This window comes from Bidens hawaiensis, unplaced genomic scaffold, assembly GCF_021521415.1.
Source record: "Bidens hawaiensis isolate Kalapana, Puna unplaced genomic scaffold, B.hawaiensis_p1.1 tig00004322_1, whole genome shotgun sequence".
In the NCBI taxonomy this organism is placed as follows: Eukaryota; Viridiplantae; Streptophyta; class Magnoliopsida; order Asterales; family Asteraceae; genus Bidens; species Bidens hawaiensis.
The window spans coordinates 165339-174040 of record NW_027491260.1 but is presented as its reverse complement, the minus strand read 5'-3'; positions in this window follow the sequence as shown (position 1 = coordinate 174040).

Here is an 8702-nt window from a genome sequence, read left to right as displayed (position 1 = left end):
TTGACGTTGATTGACATATTATCACACTTGAATGTTATTTGAGTTGAGGCAAATGTGAGTTTTCTCGTAAATCCCCACTTTAAATTTTTTAATGATTTATAATTGTTTTTGGGGGAGAAGGATGTAAAGAAAAGGGCTACATATTTTACAAATTATGTTAAATAGGATGAGTCATTATGAAAGGAAACACCGTTAACCTAAAGAGAAAGGGCCTAAAAATATTTGTAGATATATCGGGGCGACGCCCCCGACTCTTCCAGTCGCTCTGGTTGAAAAGGTGGGAATATATTGATTTTTGTATGTTTCAGGTTTATCATATTGATAGTCATGCATGTGTTGTACTCTTTGCTCGTTTACAACTAACACGTTTTGTTTAAGAAATATATAGCTAAGTTTGCAAAAATGAAAATTAAATTCCCATTGAAAAGAATGGTGAATAATGAATATTACCATTGAAAACAATGGTGAATAATGAAAATTATTTTTTTATCATTGATAAGAATGATGAATAAATGGGAGTAAAGTCGAGAACTGTTATATTCCGGTTTTCTTTTACTAATTGAGAAACTCACCAACATTCGTGTTGACAAAATTATTTTAACATACTTTTTAGGTAAATGAAGAAAATGGATGTTTCGTGAAGGATTTTGGAAAATGGTGTTGTACGTTTAAATGAATGATAGTTGGACTTGTAATTTAAAATAGAACTGTGTATGTATGACACCTATAAAACTCTGATATTAATGAAAGTCCAACATATGGTTCATTATTTTTTAATATAATTGGCCGAACAACGTCTGTCACCGCCCAAATTAACTATATTAAGTCTCCTGTTGCCAAGTTAACGATTTTGGGGTGTGACAGCAAGCCTAGGCTTGACTCAACAAGCCTGTGGTCACGTCGCGCTACGAGACAAATTTTGATTTCCTCAGTTGCGATGCATGATGGAGTAAGAAATCGACTAAAAAAGGATAGGATCGGGGAGGGGGTCGCTTCACTACACAAAACTGAACCTCACACACATACACACTCTGGTTTCCATGCCCCGACACCCCGTGAGATTCAATGAATCCCCAAGGCTCGTACTACTTGCCGACGAGTCCCGACCCTTGAAGTTCTGGCATTTTTTCCCTGACAACATATGTGTAGTAGAATTGTTACCCATTTGATCTTAAGTTGTATACTCCAAATAATCGAGTTAAGGTAGGGGTTCTACTTCAGTTATTTCTAATACATGGCTTAGCCTTAGTCGCGGGTATAGTCTAAGCTATGAAAAGTTCTAAATATATTTTTTAATGCTTTTCATAAATAGAGGTTATAACCAAAACAACGTTTCTTCATGGTAAAGAAACGTAATGTTTTACAAACAAAGGTTAAAGTCAAATTAACGTTTCTTGTTGGAGAAGATTCATAAGGATATTTATATATAGATGTTATTCACAAAGAAGAAACCTAGCATATGATTGGTAAGTAAACAGGAAGACTACAGGCCTAAATATTTACTCACGCAAATGATCTACCAAGGTTTATGTCTATATGAATTAGACTAAAGGTAAAAAGCTAGATCATTCAATCTAATTATTTATACAAAATTACTCCCGTACTATAGGCCTGAGGTAACTCACTAAAGCATACATTAGTTTAACTGATCATAAAAACAAAGGTGAACACATTATCCCTTATCAATAGGTCGTAATCTAGCGGGATAAATCGGTATTTGTCTTAGAAGAGTCAAAACATATTACAAACATGAAAACATTTAAACAGATTCACTAAGATGGCAACATGTAAAAATGTTTAATTGTTCACAAAGTCGATTTTACTCTAAAAATAAAGAAAGGTTATATGTTTTAAAGCTGAAAAGACAAAGATACCATCTATCTTTATGACTTTACTCTAAGGAGATAAATATGTTATTTGTCTTAAAGCTGAAAAGACAAATACACTGTTTATCTTAAAAGGGTCTTAAAAGGTTTATAGAACGTCATACACATGATAGATGTAAGTCTCCGTTCCCGGTGCCTTACATTGGCGTTGGATTTACTCATAAACACAGTTCTAAAATATCAGAGTTAAGTTAAACTTTTGGGGAACAAATAAAGCTTCAATCATTCGTTACAGAACATTCAAACTTGTCTTTATAAAAATAACATAAAAATATCTTATTTAAACATCATAAAAAATCTTCATATGTCAGCTTCCTCAGTTCTTGCCATGTGTCTCTCAAGCCAACTACTTCATTCTATTTACATGCGTGCATACTAAAAGTCAGTTGCGCTGAGTGATTTCTAGTTAATCAAATAGCATACTTACATACACATACACGTGCCCGAAGGTACGTATTACATACTTAACCAGTTTATCATTCTTCAATATATATATATATATATATATACATTCATTCTTTCATACTTTCTTTTTTTAATATACACGGTACGTTCATAACTATTATTTAGTTATAAAGAGCATTATGCCCAACATACCTTGTGTAACGCCCTGAAATTCGATTGGTAAACTAGGATCGTGAAATCATCGGAAACTATAGACTTTGGGATTTTGGACGATAAGTTCGGAACCCATATCATTGGAAAAATCTGCTTTTATCATTTAAAATGTTTATTTTATAAAACGACATTTACGCCTGAAAAATATTAATTTTTATGCTTTCGAAAAATTAAATGTTCTTATTTAAAAAGATTTCAAATAATTATTCGGAAAATGGTTTTATAAAAGTTTTGCTGAAAAAGTTTTAGTTTGTTTAAAAACTTATGAACTCGACTAGTCTTGACCCGTCGGTAGCCTAAACCCGAACCCGAGTCACCCGAGTATTTAAGCGGAAAATCAAGTATTCTTACACCATCTCTTTCATTTCCACCAACACTTCCCACCCAAACACTCTCATTCTAGAGAGAGAAACTAGAGAGAGAAAGTCTTCAAACTTCAAATCCGAGTCCACAAATCTGTTTGTTGTTATTCTTGGTAAGATCTTCTTGAAAATCATCCATTTTCATAACCATTTTCGGCCTCAAATCGAGCAAAAACACCCACTTTCGTTTCTAGAGTTTTCGGGTCAAAAACCGTCTTGTTTTGGTGTCAAAATGCAGGCTTTTGTGTTTAAAATCACTAGGAATCGATAGCCCTTTCAATCCCGAGCATTTCCATGTCAAAAACTTCGATTTTGGGTCAAAAATCTGGAAAATCTGAAAAACCCGTAGGTTTCTCCGTCGCCCAGCTTGAAGGAGTCGAATCAGACTCATTCGATCGAACCAGTCGATCGAATCAGTCCAGTCGATCGAATCAGTTCAGTCGATCGAATAGGAAAGCAACCGAATGGTCTCCAACTCATTCGACCGAATGAGTTTCGTATTCGATCGAACGAGTGTCTATTCGATCGAACAAGTTCCATGTTCGACCGAACGAGTTTTTCCAACTGGTTCGACCAAATGTGTTTCTAGTTCGATCGAGTGTGCCACAGATTCGATCGAATGTGTGTCTATTCGATCGAACGTGTTCCTATTCGATCGAATCAAGCCAGAACCAAGCTGTTTCGTCTTTAAAACCCAGTTTTTGCTCGAGGCCGCGTAAGCTCGTTTTCTTAGACTTATAGCACGTTGTTAACCTTATATTTATGTTCAACTCTAGGCTAAGGAGATCTATTGTAGCACCATCCTAACCCGAGATCAAGGTGAGTTCATAGCCCCTATTTAAGCTTTTCAAAACTATGGGGTGGAAACATGGTAACTTTACACGTTTGGATAAAAATCATTTATGCAAACACTCTTTAAACTATAAACTTTTGGATTTCTACACACGTGCGGAAATCCACAAGCTTTTTAAGAATCTATAAACTTTGGAAATCTATGAACATGGGGAAAACCCATCAACTTATGGAGATCTAAGAACATTGGAAATCAATGAGTATGGGAAATTCTATGAACATTGACATCATGGGAAATGGGAATCATATTCATATCATCATAGTCATTGTGTCAGCATGGAAATCTAGAGATCAAAGCATCATGAGTTGAATTGGACGCGAGAGTTTATTCTACTCTCGGTAGAACTCGCGACCATGAGTGGCATTCTATTCTCGGTGGCACTCGTAACTCATGGGATTTCATACTAGTCTCGGTGAAATCCATAACTCTTGAGGACCTATACTAGTCTCGGTAGGGACCAAGGGAACCCAGGATTCTTTGGGGAGTCTATCCTACTCTCGGTAGAACCTAGCTGAGTCCTGGATGACAAGAACGAGGTAGTCTTGGTTTAAGTCTTGCGTGGGATCAATCAAGTCTTGTGTGATCATTGAGTTTCATCTTCATTCATCATCATCATCATTTATTCACCATCATCTTGGATACTAGTAAACTGTGGGATCTTGGTGTTGGTTTATCTAGTAAACTTAGCATGCTCAAATCTATATGTCCTTATTTATGCTTAACTGCTATGTGCTACATGTATCGTTGGGAGACCACAAATCTTTGAGTAATCTTATCACAAACGACTCTAATGGGAGAATAATAAGCCCGCTGAGAGTCCAGGAGAACATTTCATGTTTTACTTACTACAAAAACCTCTTTGGGAAAACCAAGAGCCCTTTTCTTACAAACCATCTTAAAGCCGGGTATTATATCCAAACATAGTAGTATAAGTTGTAGGAGTGGTGGGTTAGCCGCAGGTACACCCTATATATAAACCCCTACAACCTATACTAGTATGTTTGTGTATAAACTCTTTTTCTTTAAACCTATGAATTCACTCATCTACTTTATGTAGTTGACAGTTTGTTACATGTTTTCAGGAAATAATGCAGCAAGAAATCCCTAGCAAGTTTAGAGGCCTTAGAGAGATGAAGGCTAGTCTAGGAGTTGTTTGGAAACTTGATATTTTGTATTAAAACAGTTTGTTTCATGTTACCTGGATGGTGTAATATTTGACATTTTGGTTATGTTTATGCATTTAGACTTTTATACTATTGTGCTCAAAAATCACGACTTAGTCGCCGCGCCTCGATTATTCCGCCATCACGATCGGGGTGTGACAGATTGGTATCAGAGCCAGTGGTTATAGGGAATTAGGAAACCGACCTAGACTATAACCTAGGATCCTTGACTCTAGATAGCTCATGCATCACAATCACATGTCTACACTTATATACGTGCTGCGTGCTTATGTGTTGTATATTAACTGTTAATCTCTTGAGCCATGTCATTCTGTGTTCTTGGTATAATCTATGTCCTCTATTCTTAATCTTTGGCGTGTCATCGATTCTATCTAACGCTCGTTTTTTTTTCGTTTTGTCAAGAATGCCTCCCAGACGTGCACCCGCCCCCTTGGACTCCGCTGATCTAGCCAACCTTATAGCCCAGCAGATCGCGGCTGTGTTACCAGGCATGGTAACAGCCATCAGCCAGGGGCTGAGGCAAGAAGGAACCTCTGGGGCCAACCAAATTCCAGCTCAGAACGCAAATGAACCAGCAAATAAGCCATACAAGGACTTCATGGCTACCAAACCCACCAGCTTCAGCGGTTCAGAAGGCGCCGTTGGTCTCCTCCAGTGGATCGAAAAGATGGAGGCTGCCTTTGTTATTAGCTCGTGCCCTGAGACACTGAAGGTCACGCACGCGGCAAGCATGTTGTCTAAACGCGCGCTGACCTGGTGGAACAACGAGATAAGAACCCGCGGGCGTGAGGCTGCCTTGGCCATGACCTGGTCGGAATTCGTAGCTTTGGTTACCCGCGAGTTCGTACCTCGCAGTGAGGTGCAGAAACTTGAAGCTGAGTTTTGGGTGCACAGAATGACGGGCGCTGATCACCAAGGGTACACGGAGCGTTTTCACGAGCTCTCCCTTCTCGTACCACACTTGGTCACCCCTCCCTCCCGGGCTATTGAGCTTTACATCAATGGCCTACCTGACACTGTCCGTGGAATCGTTATCGGGGCTGACCCATCAACCCTACAAGCGGCCATTGAACTAGCTGCCCGACTGACCCAGGACCAGGTTAAGACTGGGGTCCTAGCCAAAGGTACGGGCAAGGCCGCCGAGGGCTCATCCAAAAAGATCAACCGCATCAAAAAGCGTAAGGCTAGCAGTTACGCGATGGTTACTCCCGCAACCCCAATCAGCTCTGTCGCACCTGCTCCCACCCCTTCTGGAAGGCCAAAGAGGGAGTACACTGGGGTTCACCCCATGTGCGGCACTTGCCAATTTCATCACCCTGCCGGAACCCCGTGCTGGAAATGCACGAACTGTGGGCGTTTGGGGCACCTAGCGGAACGCTGCAGATTTCAAGGTAATCAACTGGCAATACAGAGCAGCAGTTCCCAACCCAGCAACACTCGAGGCTGTTTCGAGTGTGGAGCCACGGACCACTTCAAGAGCAGGTGTCCTCGTCTTGCAAATCTTCCTCCGGCCCGAGGCCGAGCCTTTACTATTGGCGCTGCTGAAGCTCGCCAAAATCCTGACGTCATTACTGGTACGTTCATTCTCAACAATCTCTGGGTTTCTATTCTATTTGATACGGGTGCAGATAGAAGTTTTATTTCTAGCGCATTGGTCCCATTGCTTAATCTAGGAACCTCTGTCTTAGACCCCGCTTTCTCTGTCGAATTGGCAAACGGAGAGTCTACCCAAGTGAACGAAATCGTTCGCAATTGCACGCTTACGTTTGATCAGACGCCTCTTAGCATTGACCTCATCCCTATGCAATTAGGAAGTTTCGATGTAATTGTTGGGATGGATTGGTTGTCCATCAACCACGCGGAAGTGGTGTGTGCTGAGAAGCTCATTCGCGTTCCTTGTTCTTCTGGCGAGTCCATAATTATTCAAGGAGAAAGATCAGGTAGATGTCTGAAATTAATCTCCTGCTTTAAAGCTCGGCGATGCCTTCGAAAGAAGTGTCTCGCCTTCCTAGCTCATGTCTCCATCAAGAAATCTTTGGGGAAGAAGCTCTCTGATGTCCCCGTCGTGCGTGAATTTCCAGACGTTTTTCCTAAAGACTTACCCGGACTACCTCCTAGCCGACCATGAGCTTCATCTCAGGCTTACCTTGGATCTGCTGAGGAAAGAGCAACTCTACGCCAAATTCTCCAAATGCGAATTCTGGCTAAGGGAAGTTCAATTCTTAGGTCACATCATTAACAAGGAAGGCATTCATGTCGACCCTGCCAAGATTGAAGCCATCAAAAATTGGGGAGCGCCTACAACGCCAACCGAAATTCGTTCATTTCTTGGTTTAGCTGGGTACTACCGTCGATTCATCTCGAACTTTTCAAAGATCGTATTGCCTCTCACAATGTTAACTCAAAAAGGGGAACCGTTCATTTGGAGCCAAGAGCAGGAAGAGGCTTTCCAAACATTGAAACATAAACTCTGTCATGCACCAATCCTGTCACTTCCTGAGGGTAACGATGATTTTGTTGTTTATTGCGACGCCTCGAGCCAAGGTCTAGGCTGCGTCTTAATGCAACGCGGTAAGGTCATCGCTTACGCCTCGCGTCAACTCAAGAGTCATGAGAGGAATTATGTCACTCATGACTTGGAATTGGGTGCTGTGGTCTTTGCCTTAAAAATATGGAGACACTACCTATACGGTACGAAATGTGTCATCTTCACCGACCACAAGAGCCTACAACACATCCTCAATCAAAGGGAGCTAAACATGCGACAACGTCGATGGGTTGAACTCCTAAGTGACTATGACTGCGAAATCCGCTACCACCCTGGAAAGGCTAACGTAGTGGCTGACGCGTTAAGTCGCAAGGAAAGGACCCAGTTGCATGCGATCCGTATTCAGTCCAATCTTCCCTCCATGGTTCTTGAAGCTCAAAAGCAAGCGATTGCTGGTGGTGATCTCAAAAATATGCTATCTTGCGGTGCCGAACGGAAGTTTGAAACCAAGTCTGATGGTATACTTTACTACTTAAATCGCATGTGGATTCCAAACTCTGAACCACTTCGAGAACTCATCCTGAACGAAGCGCACAAATCCAGATACTCTATTCACCCAGGCAGTGATAAAATGTATCAGAATCTCAAGTCTCACTTCTGGTGGCCGGGTATGAAGAAAGTCATAGCTTTGTACGTCGGTAGATGTCTAACATGCTCGCGGATCAAGACTGAACATCAGAGACCATCTGGCCTGCTACAGCAACCGATCATACCGCAGTGGAAGTGGGACGAAGTCGCTATGGACTTCATTACCAAACTCCCGCGGACACCCAGCGGTTATGACACGATTTGGGTTATCGTGGATTACTTGACCAAGTCTGCCCATTTTCTCCCTGTCCGCGAGGACTACACTACGGAGAAGCTGGCGCGGATTTACATTCGTGAGATCGTAACCCGTCACGGTGTGCCTAAGGGCATCACGTCTGACCGTGACCTCTCTTTTGCGTCAAGGTTCTGGAAGTCATTTCAGAAAGCCTTTGGGACAAGTGTGAAACTTAGCTCTGCCTATCATCCTGAAACGGACGGTCAGAGCGAAAGGACCATACAAACCCTGGAGGATATGCTCAGAGCCTGTATCCTTGAATTCGGTAGTAGCTGGGAGACTCACCTTCCTCTTGCAGAGTTCTCATACAATAACAGCTATCATGCTACCATCAAATGCGCACCATTCGAGGCACTCTATGGCAGGAAATGTCGTTCTCCACTGTGTTGGTCCGAGACCGGAGATTCTCAAATCCTCGGCCCGGAACT